A 13,453-nucleotide genomic window follows, 5' to 3' on the forward strand; every position below is an offset into this window, starting at 1 on the left:
GCACCTATTAAAGAAGAGCGATGATGAATGTTCTGGGATGAATGTGTGCACGGCTTTGATCTCTTGTGCTTTTTAAATGCTCGTTAGCAACATTCTCTTGCTGGCTGTATGAGAAATGGTCCAGTTCTTCCCACTATCTGCCTCCATGATGTGATCTTTGAAGAATTTGTTGATTGCTCAGTAATAGAAAGACAACTTTGCTGATGCTGAGTTTGATAAGGCAGTTCTTTCTGAAGCATCACTTTAGCAAATCCTAAGATCAAAATGAGAGACCAAAGGAATTTAAAATTAGGTGGCATTGTTCCACCAACAATTCCAGCAACAATTTTTCAACTTTCAGGTTTAAATAATGATAACAAAAATAGGTGTAGGGAATAGAAGAAATAGGAAGTTAGTAAAAAAAAATAAAAACAAAGTGCGTAATAACAGAAAATGTTGGTAAAATGGACAAACTTTTGCTTAGTTAAATAAGCTAAATGTCATTGAATAGGGACTTAAGGGATTGCATAAGAAGTGATTGTTTTTTCTTTAAATGAGGATTTTAAAGAGAGATTGCAGCTTTTCTGAAAGGCCCCCTCCAGCATTGGAATCCCTGAGAAAGAACTGGCCACAATGATCCAGAAAGTGATCAACCCTACCTATCACAAATGATCCCATTAGTAATTAGCTCTATAAAAGTAAATCTATATATTAACACAATTATGGGAAGAGATGGAAAACGATGTTGGTCCATTTGCAAAGCTTGGAAATTGCTGGCAGACAGGGATGTTCAAGCTTCTGAGTTCTCCAAATTGCTAATCAATATTAACTGTGTCTAGGTATCATTCTCATTGCATTTTAGATTATTTCAGAGAGGTTTAAAGTTCAGAATAGCCACGTATTTTGATATTTTCCACTGATCCCCCTCCAAAAAACTAGAAAATCACATGCTACAATAAATGGAGCATAGCTTGTGACCAATGTGATGCATTTTCAAAATGTTCTTATTCAATGAATTGTTAATAAGTAAGAAATTCTTCAGCTTGAAAAGTCACTTATTAACTATTGATCATCTTTTGAATAGTTTTGAATTTTCCTATGAAATTCAAAATCCTATCTAGAAATTTAGTCTTTAAGATAATGTTTCAGTAATGTTTCAATAAATTATTCAGTACTACAATGTCATTTATATGATTATAGCAAAAATCCCCCCCTTTTTAGGGCAACACAATAGAATGCATTTCTCAATGAAAGTATTAGCCTCTCCTTCTGATTCATATTTTATCTTCATTTTAAAGACAATACAGGCCCTTTAAAAATTGCATAATTCTCCCTATTCAGTAATAAAATTAAGTTGATGATTAGAATGTAGGATAAAAAGATACTGATTTTACAGACTAAATATAAGAAAAAAGTACTTACAAAACTTCTCATAAATGTTTACTGGGATCTAAAAGCTAAACTAAGTACCAGTAATATATGTATTCATGAAAGAAACTATTTAAACGGAAGAGTATGTTTGTACTCTGTGACATACATGTAAAATATTAAAGCTACTCAGATTTTCTCATGGTGAAATAATATTAGAGTGCTGAAATGGTACATTATAAACTAGTGAAATACTAGAGGTTTAAATTAGTGCTGTTAAAAATTACTGAAACAAAAGATATTGCCTGACTTGGGGTTTCATGATAAATTCAGACATAAGCTAGGCTTGCCAAAGTTTTCTATAATTTTCACTGGGCACAGGATGAGAATCAAATTAATTTGATCTATTCTGAACTGCTCCCACCCAACCAAGGCTGAAAGAGTCTGAGCCAAGTGTGTTTTCTGACTTTGCCTTGGCACTAGCCAATCCTCATCTATTTATTAGAGAAACAAATAGTAACTTAATCAGAGAACTAGTTCATAGAATATGCATTTTTTATATAGACAAAAGAAGCAATGGGCATTATAGGTATACAGTCAAATAATATTTATTAGTGGGTCATGAACATAGGACAAGAAAGAATTGTTTGGATCAACAGATCTGGTCCCCTGCTAAAAAAGGTAAGCATCTCTTTAAGACCTTGCACAGAACCCACTTTAAATCCGATGGAACAAGACTATTTCAGCATGTCTTTGCTCTGATTGCTAGAGGTAATCATTGTAAATGCTTTTTAGTGTTATTGTCGCCATTATTATTATTATCATAAATTATTCAGCATTAGCTGTCTGATTTATTCAAAAAAATATATGGTGCATGATCCTAAGTCAGTCCTTAGTAAAGAAAGAAAACAAAGTAAGAACCAAACCATTGGTAAACTTGTTACTTCTTTTTGTCCTTTTAAAATAGTTTCTGTAATTAACTCCTTCAATTAATGTTTAATGTTTAAGATAGATTGACTCCATGTATTATAACAGCTTTGAAAGACAAGCTGCTTTTACTTTGTTATTGGCATTAGATCTACATGTGTAACTTCTGAAAATATGGGGCTAAGGCTGTAAGACAGAGTTTGGCATTCTCCCAGAATGGCAAAATGTAAAGGTTTCAGGGTCAGACTCATAGAATATAGTTAAGCATTTTAATTATTTCATTTTGAAAGAAATGTGCCAAGCACTTGGGTCATATAGTACTTGAGTATATTAAATATTAATTATTTCCACACAACATTAACTATTCATAACTCTAACATGTGACTACCATGGCTTCATGTCAGCCTTGGAAAGGAAAATCTCTACCTTGTTTTTGACATCTCTAGTCAAGATTTACCTACATCTGCTTTTTGAATTACTTCCAAAGTTGCTAATTATTATACCATAAACATTCTTTTTTTTAATTTTTCTTGCCAAAGTGGTGAGAAGCATTCATCAGCCTCATAAAATATTAATAATAGTCTTCATTTTGCAGTAATGGATTCATTGAGAGGTTTTAGGGTTCTGAAAAAGAAGAAAAGATTTCTGAGGGGGAGAGAAGGAAAAGGAAATGGAAGATTTAGCTCTAATCCAAAGTAGAAGAGACAGGAAGACCATGAGTATTCCACACTGGATTTGTACTTGTAAAAAACCCATATTGTATAATAATCAGCACAGCCCTCCAGCCTTGCTTCAGTTTAGTCCCTAAGGAAATAGCAGGGATTGACAGTTCCAGGTTAAATTTTTAAGATCACTGTTACTGCTTTTTATTTTTTTCTTTAAAGGGTTTATCATTAAAAATAAAGGTTTTGAGCAGCAGATAGGTAAATTCCAAGAACGTATTCTAAATAAAGACGGCCACAAAAAGAATGCACTTAAGCTGACAAAGTAGCAATGTCTCCATGGCAAAAAATATTTCTTATGGGCTACAGATTTATTTTATTTTTAGATAATTTGTCAAAATCCAAGAATATCATTAGTGACTATAAATTCTGTATAAATGTGTAAAGTAACATACTGTTAGGTTAGTACATCCTTCGCCTTTCTGAGTAGCCACAGGATAGAAGATAGCATTGAAAATTCATCACTTTTCAGGAAAGAACAGATAGTAGAAAACAATTGTCATTTTAATATCCTGAATGTTGCTTTTTTAAGACATGAAAAGTAGTTTTATGTCTATGGGCTTGGTCAAACATTTCCCCCAGGTTTCCTGAGAGTACTTACAATTCCTTTAGGAAATCACTTGTTCTGTAGTTTTTCCTCTGCCTTTGGAGAGTTTATTTACAGAATCTGTCTCCACCCCTCTGTAACTGGAAAGACGAGATATTCTTGGAAAAAAAATACTGTTGCCCCACCATTCAATACTGCACAATGGTTTGTGCTTTTGTCTTACCACATATGTAATTTTGTTTCATAAAACAGCCCAGTTTGTGATTCAGTTCTAATTACCACCAGTGATGAACAAGGATTTAATTCTTTCAGATCAGTGCATTTTTTTCTCAGATAGTTACTGTGATTCTTTAATGTGTTAAAACTGATTTTTATTGTCCGCAGAAGCCATCTGATGCAATCAAAAATGAGAAACAAGACTTTGTCATAAAAAAATAAAAATAAATAAATAGTAGCCAGTAGTTTCAAAGGAGCTACCAGCTAAATTATATTCATGATTCTATGGGTAAGGTTCATTCCTCTAACTTAATGCATCTAAAATAGGTGTTCCTCATTTAAACCTGTTGTCTGATTCCTTATAGATAATGGAAGCACTTCCAGTGAGTGATATGAGGACCTCAGGATGGTGACTCATTCTCATCCTATGCCACATCCAAGAGAATAACTTCCCACCCAAGTTGTGTGAATCACCTTGGCGGTGACTATCTGTCTCTGTGGACTATATAAGAAAACTAGAGATCTATCCCACACTGGATGTCAAATTTTTAGATGCCTAAAGTTAGGTTAGACGAGACTCAGTGTAAATGATGACAGTGTCAGAACACAACCCCAAACCACATCAATATCTTTCCCTTAAAAGTGGCTATTTAAATGCAAGACATTATCATCACTCAGTCCAGTCTGATAGAAAATCAAAAGTAGAGATAGGCTACTTACATCAGATTATGTTTCTAGTTTCATGATACAAAGAGAGGACTTTATGACTCTGTAATCTGATTATCTGCATAATCTTGGTTATTTCACATTAATTCTTTCATAAAACATATAACTTCATCCTGTGAAGACGGTGAGCTTCTTTTGTCCTTTTGAAAGTCAGAACTTAGGTGCAGTGTATAACAAGGGTGGCTAACTCATACCTGTTGAACTGCATGTATTTTCCAAAAATTTTAACTGAAATTTTGATGCCAGAGCTAGAGAGGTCCTACTGAGCAATCCAAATCCCCAGCCATGAGAGGGAGATTGCTGCATCTTTTATGCCACTCCTGAATGTCCTGGGGAACCACTACCATTTCTTACATATGCCATTTCTTGCCCTTACTTTTGCTGAAATTTGTGTGTGTCTTTTGCTTCTTGGCCATATGAAAACTTCAGAACATGGCTTGTAACTTGGAATAAAGGTTATAGATATTGGTTCGCATTGTGTACTGATATCAGTTATTGACTAATTTCAGAGCTGTACTTCTGCTTAAAACTGGGAGAAAAAAACCACAATTTTTCTTGTAATTTTTAATCATGGAATATTTTTTCTGTGCTGGATCCTTAGCAGTACAAAGCATTGTAATAGCTTTATTAAAAGTGTAAAAAGAGTGGAATACTAACCTTCCAAAAATGTGTTGTTGAGTTTGCCAACAAGACTTATGAAACCGTTATATGTGGTTTCTGGCAAATTTTCCTGTCTCTGAGTAAAAGGATATGGCACTCTAATCTTACCTTAAAAATAGATATTTATATTTTTAATAAAGGTGTGGTTAACACTGGTTCCATAGTTAGATTTTGCTGCTTAGCTGTAATTTAATATTTTTGATTAAAAATAGACAAAAGTTGCCTATGATTTTGCTAATACACTATAGGGAGAAAAATGTTTGGTGAAGAGAGTAGAGTACTTCCACTTTTAACATCTTTTTACACCTGCATTTTACTCACCACATTCCACCTGGCTTCCCCAGCTACCCTGCTGCAGCGTTTTGTCACTTGAAGCAAGCAGAAAAGTATACTGAGAGAGGAACAAACAAATACAATACTACATGGGCACATCAGTTAATTGGATTCTAACATGCATCAGTACTACCTCTGTTCATCTTTTATTTACTTTCTTTGGGCCTCTGTTGCCAAATATTTTGGGGACAGATAACTATGGGCTTAAAACAGACAGGTTTACAGTCTGGGCCATAGCGATTCTGTAGACCTCTCATTCCTGAGCCCTTCTGAAAATAAACACTGTTTCAAGAGCCCAGTTCAGATTAGCCTTGCTCCATCTGAACATGACTTTTGGCTTCACCAAGCAGCCATCAAGCAGCATGAAGTCATGCCTGCCCAGTTTTCCAGTGGCAGAAGGTGGGTCACATCAACGATGTCAGAGTAAACCACAGTGGGACTGAACTGTGATTGTCCACAGGAAGGCAATCATGCGGCAGCTCTTTAAAGGGAAATACAAAAGATTCTACTTATATGAGCTTTGCTAATAAGCATTTATAGAATTCAGGTGGTGACATCTATAGTTTGTTTTGACCTGTATCACTGTGCCCACCCATTACTCTAAATTTCAAAATAGGCAGTGTCACATTCCAGTATATAAATCATTTAGAAACATTAACAAAACCGGCAACTAGTCAAGAGTTAGGCAAGCCATAATCTTCTCAGCTATTCAGGGAATCATGGCTTTCATATAAAAAGGGTAGAATATCTATCTTCCAAAAAATGAAAAAAAAAAATTGAGTTTGCGTGTAGGACATCTAAAACAGCTCCTCTTGCTGTTAGTAGATTGTACTGTCTACAAATGAAGAGATAAAACAGACAGACCTAAGCTACAAATCACTGTAGAAGCAAAAAGGTGAGCACATCCTGATATTGAATATATTGGGATTGTTATTTTTGTCCTTTATTTTGTGTAATTTTTTTAACAGTTTAGCCTTTTTGAATTTGATGAAGGAATCAGAACTACAAAAGTGTGTTTCATGTTTTGTGTGTGTCTCTCCAGGACTCCTCAGTGGAATGCTCTCAAAGGAGCTTCTAAGGCACATGTAATTTTGATGTAGAAAAATTAGCAGGGTGTGTACAGATCCCTCTTCTTTGATGTTCCCTATCTACCACAATAGTATCATCTTGAAGAATGTGAATACGTTTAAGCACACAGAAATGCTTTCCTCTGGAGAGATGTGAGATGGCCTTAATTGAATAGTGCTGAACAAACAGAGTGACATTTTACCCTTTGCTATACTTCAAGTCTCTTCTGGTTTTTTTCAGACCTTGATAACATTTTTCAGTCTCTTCCTACAACACTATCAAAAAGACCGAACCAACTTTATCATGTCTGTACCCCTTCCTCTTATTCATCTTTTTGAAGTAAAGAAGCTGTGTGACCCATTTTCCCGATCTTCAGATCTGTCTCTGGCTCTTGAAGTGTATAAAAATTGAGTGAACTTGTGAAAATGCTGCTAATGCTTTGCCAGTTTCATCCCCCACTTCCTCCAGTACTCCTGAGTATGTGTGATCTGGCCAAGGAACCTTGGCAATTTTAAAAGGCTATAACCTTTTAACAACCATTTTCTGCTGTACTTTGCACACCTCCTAATTTCTCATCTGCTTTCCTTGGATGCCTGATTTGGATATAATATAATTTCTTTCATATATAAAAGCAGACGTAGGGTAACGTTTCATCTATTTCTCTCTTTGCTAAGTCTCTACTGTCTTTCATGTGCTCTCACAGTTTCTCAGAAACACGCATGCTGTTGATAAACAAGTTTTAACTCCGTCTGTTCCAACTAAAAATTGATATGGCCTAAGTCAATCACCCTTAGGATTCAACTACTTCTATATATTGACATGACATAATATTAAAAATAGAGGTGGGACTGATGAAACTGAGTTTTGTAAATCTATTAAGAGATTATTTTTTAACCTTTAAAAAAGGCGATGTTTTTTAAGATTAATTAGACTTTATAAGGATACTTTTTTTCCAATTTAAAGGCAAGCTATGATATATATTAAGGATGAAAGGAAGCTGTAAGGAAAAAAAAAAAGGATGAGGGATATGTTTTAAGCAGTGGTGAGAAAGTACTGGGAGAGATCTTCATCTGATGTCACCTGACACCTCAGTGAAATCGAGGTAGCTATGCTAAAGATATAACATGAAGATGTTTTTAAATAGATTTGAGGCTTGAAAACTCTCAATTTATGTACAGACATCATCTAATTAATGGATACACTTATGCAGACCAAGAAAGTGAGGCATACAGGACAAAAGCCACAAAGGCAAACATTTAGACCCTGGGAACTTTTAGTAATGAAAATATTTTACCTCCCAGCATCAGCGTGAATCTAGGAATATACAAATAGTGAGTAGCCAGCACTGAAATAGCCCAGAGGGTGGTAAACAGGAAGTTTCTTAAAATGCTGAGGAAGCCAGCTCTGGCTCCTACTTTCCTATGTTTTGACCATCAGGCAAGTCTAATTTTCAGTCTTTGTTGTGACCAGAATTTCCTTTCTGGATCTGAAAACCTTTTCCAAAAAACAAACAAAACAACAAACAGACAGACAGACAGACAAAAAAAAAAAAAAAAAAAACCCTCCTATTATGTTCCTGGAAAAAGCTTTTATTTTGTCATATCAGTATCTTCCAAGTGAAAATGATTTGTTTAAAAATTTTATGACAGTGTAGTCGAAGATCAGGATTTGGCTTGTCCTGGCTTCCACTCCCCATCTCTGCCTAATATGCTGTATGTCCTTGAAAGATAATGGCAAAATACCCACTGATTTTCGTGGTCAGAAGCAAAGTGATTATCACATAACAATTAGTTTTGTGTTACTGAAGTCAGTGGCTATTTTATTATAGATAATAAGGGAAGCAGGAACAAACAGAAAAAGAATCAAATGAAATCTGCCACTCTCTCCCCATAAAACTATACAATCTTCTGTATTTTATTTTCTTTGTCACCTGGGTTATATTGAGAAATCCTATCTATGGTTATTAAAGAGAGGTGCCAAGACTGACTGACTGACTCACTCACTGGTAACATGATCTCAAATGATTTGGAAAGACTATTACCAAAGAAATTGGCTTTAAAAAAGAAAAGGATTGGTTTGTATAACATGCTTAGTACAAGTACATGACAGAAAGACAGGGGGTCACCTGGACAAATAAGGAATTAAGCCAACAGTCTCTTGTAAATGATTTAAATCCATCTAATTGCAAATGCACTAGACTAGCTTTGCTTTGCAAAGAGAGAATATGCAGTGTGCTTTTACGTTCTCCTATAAAGATGCTCAGAAGGGCTATCACTCAGTGCATAGATTTGTGCCATCGATGACCTCTGGAGCTCTGAGACCTAATATATCAGAAAATAAAGTGTATCCCCTAATATCACACCAAACAAATGATCTCTGTTAAGCTAGTGCTTCATAGTTCAGTATGACAGATAATGCAGACTGAAGGATATGACATGACTGTCCTGTCTCTTCCACACATCTACCACATACCCATCATGGAAACATAACATGAAAAGCTCAGTTTAATGGCAAATCTTGATATTCTTACATGTTTTGTACTCCCACACTGAAAGTGGACTCGCTTCCACTTTCTCCCTTTTCCTTCTTACCGTGTGGCACATAAGTCCTTTTTACAGAACCTAACATCACTGAGCACTGTTGGCTGGCCTTTTCTCTTGTTGAAGTGAAGAAATAGAGACCAAAACAGCAGTTTCTGTACTCATAAGTGGCTGCTCAACTGTTATTCTTCTATCTCACAGCACTCCAAAGCTTCAGAGAGAAAACATGTCCTCTCTCCCAGCATGTTTTGCTAAAAGATATTAATAGTTTGTCTCCTCCTGCCAACTCATGATTTTTTTCCCTTTATTTTTGCCAGTTTCTTCTGTTACAGAGCTACTGAACACAATCAGTCAAAGGTCTGTGTAGACTGGAAGTGGTCTGCCTACAGCACCCTTATTTTAAATATTTGTTCCACATTTCTGTCATTTGTTGTTTGATTTTTCTTTTGATCAGTGTAATGTACTGATTCCTAGTACTGAGACTCTTTTCTCTTCTGAGGAGACCCTTATGGGCATGTCAACACACAGATAGCTGTGCTAGCTGGAGCAGAAATAGCTCCAGACTGGCTTGAATACCTTGAAACAGAATATCTTCATTAGCTCAGTATACTGTCTAAGCTGATTAGCCTCACTGAGAGAAGGATTCTGTAATGCAGCTACCAGAGTTGCTGAGAAATTTTTGTGAGCATTAAACTATGCTATAATGGTATAATCTTAATATTCACCCATTTGGGGTTTCAGATAGGCTGCAGAGAAATAGATTCCTATTAGAGAAGTCGTCACTGATAACAGTCCTCATATTCAGTATCCCCATCCTCAACTTTCTATCTCTTTTTTCTTTATTTTACCAAGAAGTTTTTGGGATCTCTGAGCCATTTTAAATTAGCATGTTTGGCCCTCGCAACCTGCTGGGTTCGTGTCCACTTACAGAGTAGTTGTGCTGCAGCAGCTGCATGTATCTGCACTGCAATCTATGCAGGATAGGAGAGGTGATTAATGGGCACCTGGTGAATAACAGACACTGGAAAAAAAAAGAGAATGAAACAAGCTCATAATAAACAGGAAAGGCCAAGGGCACACCTGTCCTATTAGCAGTGGTCAAATAACAACTCTTTGATTAGACTATGCACCACCATTTCCTCGAATTCCTAACTAGTGGGTGACATAACACTTGAGTCAACAGCTCTCTTTTAGAATTAGAAAGACAAATCAGTTTTTCTTATAAAATGTATCTATCAAGCACCTTTCAAAACATATATTGTCAATGAGATCTGAAAAGAGCCTTGTAAACACCTGTTGCTAATTACACAGTGGTCAATATTTTACCATCTATTATTTAAAAAACTAACCTTTTCCATTAACAGGACATTCCAAGGTATTAGTAAATCGCTTGTTTGGCCTATAGCATTATCTTTGCAAAGATAAAATAGAACTATGTTTCATTGTCTCTTGGCTTGAACACTGGTTCATTAGTGCTGCACTACTTCCAATAAAAAGAACATTGAAAGACATTAGCTCTGAAATTAAAACGTATGAAGCTGGCAAAATGCTGCAGAGGAAACAATGTACAGTAGGTCAAACCGCTGGTCTGTGAGCATCCCAGAGAGGAACTGCACAGAGAACAAATCACTCCTCTTGAAGAGCTGTACATTTACCTCCTGCAGCCAGAACCTTTTCTTATTTATAAGAAATATGGACACATCAGTCTGTCTGGAGAAAATGAAATAGTCAACTGTTCAAAACATTATTTTGTTAAATGTACATTAAAAAGTGTGCTTTACTAGATGGATATGGTGATTGGATGAGCTCTGAAATTTATTGTCCTTGAGCACAGATTCATACAATTCAGTAGGATGTATAGCTAATAGGCTTATAAAAAAGCCACATTAAAATGGTATTACTTAGATGACATGATTGCATTTCAACAAGATTCAGCTCATTTGGTGCACAGATTATTTACTTTAAACTCTGGATATTCCATGTTAACCATTGCCCAGGCAACTTTAATTTTGTCCTCTGCATGTCCTATCTCCTGAATGAAGCACAGGTCCTGTTCAGACAAGCTAGCCATAGGATGACATGGGATGAAGCACATTTCTTAAGAGAATTGTAACCATCAAGTGTACTGACCTTAAGCATATTCTTTCCTACTTAACTTCCACAAAGGCCAGAACAACGACAGTTACTGTGCCCTGAAGAGGACAGAGATTTATTCTGCAGTGGTCAAAGGGAAGTTAGTCCTATCCTGCTATCCAGGAAGGCCCTAATAGAAAGTACACACCTGTCAGAAAGTAGATTTTCTTTTTTTTTTTAAGCAGATTGACATTGACCAGCAGAGTGGCAGGTCAGCTTTTTTTTTTTTTTTTTTTTTTAATTCAAAGCAAATGTCTTCTGCAGTAAGCTTTTGTCCACTAGGACAGAAAGTGATTGGGAGAGGGAGAAAAGAACAGTGTCTTCTATATTCAGGATGAGATAGATTAACATCCTGGAAAACTAATGCTCGTGGAAAACACAACAGATTATTTGGCACAAAATATTATAGGCTGTTGCCATATGAGAGGTTCAAGGTTGGATTACCTGTCCAACCTTTCTCAGGAATGCAGTTTTCGCCAGCATCTGGGAGGGTAAGGAGAAAAAGCGAAGAGAAGCTGGCTGGGTTTCTATATAACATACACATCTTCTGGTCTACTTGCGCATTAACATCAGTTCTCAAAGAAGGTGTTTGTTTGATCTGCCAGCTGGAAGTAAAGTGAAGTGGCTGCCAGCAAGAGTTCATCAGGAAGTTAAAAACTGGGAGAGGTGAGGAGAGACTTAAACAAAAACAAAAGCAGAAAAATTTAATACCCAAGAACTTGATAATACTATATCCGAGCTTCAGTATGTACATTATGCAGTAACTTCTGTCTGCAATGAGATCTAAAATACTTCATACAACAGTATACCACAGCTATTGCCCAGAACATTTCTAGGGCAGGAAGCAAAACACAATTCATTAATATATAGGAAAAATTCTTATGCAGTAAGAATGAAACTATTCCTATGGGAATTCAGCCAAAGCAGCTAGAATTATATCCCTACTCCTCTGTAGTAAACACCTGTAGTATCACACTCAGCCAGGACATTGGTATAAATGTTCATGTGAAGACTAGCTCCAGCAATAAAGTGTGCCCTAATGTCTGGGAAAGGGACAGCTATCCAATTCAGATTAACAGGGACAAGGGCCACTTACCTGGTGTAAACACTGCTTTCTCTATCACCTGTGTTTTCCTGGGTGAACTTCCAGAAAACAGTCAAGTCCAACCTTTCTTAAATAGTTAGTACTGATGAAATACAGTTTAAAGCAGTTTCATCTACCTGAGAGTAATTAAGCACATCTTCTGTGTATGTGTGTGTGGATGATATATGCCTTACAAAGTCATGTCACAGTCTTGTGAAAAATGTGAGAAACTCTAACCCTCTGTGATATTTTCATCTTTTGCATTTAGAAGATATTTTTAAAATAGTGCCTGGGAACTTCAGCGTGTGTGATTTGGCTTGGAATCAATGAACTCGGTGGAGACATGCTGAATTATAAAATGAGGATGTGCATTGAAACTCTCAGGCTCTACTGCAGTCACCAGAAAATAGTCTACTTATCTTAATGAAGCAGGAATTTCATCACTGGATCTCACAATAAATCTAATAATCAGGTATTATTATTTTCCCATGTGAAAGCACAATTACTGCATTGTTTATAATCCCATGCTTAAATCTAAATTCTTACAATATCCTCCAAAAAACACATAATGAATCATACTATTATATTGCTTAAATGGAATATTTGAAGTATGAAATTGAAAGGAGAGAGAGAGAGTGCACTCTTCAGTTTAAGAACTATACCTTCCTTTAGTGTATTCTATTATTGGATCATATTTCACTGTTACTGCTATTGCTACTATTACGACTAACCATATGATCATTATTTTATTGAATGTTCTTATTAGGATTTCTTAATTTAAATGATATTTTGACTATCTTTGAATGTCTTTATCCATTTCACCTTATTATTAAAATAATTATTAAAGATTAGAAGGAATCATAAAAGTTCTTTTTAAGAAAAAAAGGCACCATGTGTTTCAGCAAGTGATACTGGTTTCACATAGGCTGGAAATTGAATTAGCATGGCACCTTCATTCTACTGTTAAACAATGGCTGGAATATATCTTATATCATAAAACATAAAGGGGGGGTAATTTCTAGCATTGAATAAGCACCCTGGCCTGCTGAAGTACATAGGCTTACAAGCCTGTCTGATAGATATACTAAAGACTGCTGACCTAAATTTACATACTCAGCCTTCATCTCACTGAAAATGGAATGAGTCTGAA

This window comes from Apteryx mantelli, chromosome 2, assembly GCF_036417845.1.
Source record: "Apteryx mantelli isolate bAptMan1 chromosome 2, bAptMan1.hap1, whole genome shotgun sequence".
Classification (NCBI taxonomy): domain Eukaryota; kingdom Metazoa; phylum Chordata; class Aves; order Apterygiformes; family Apterygidae; genus Apteryx; species Apteryx mantelli.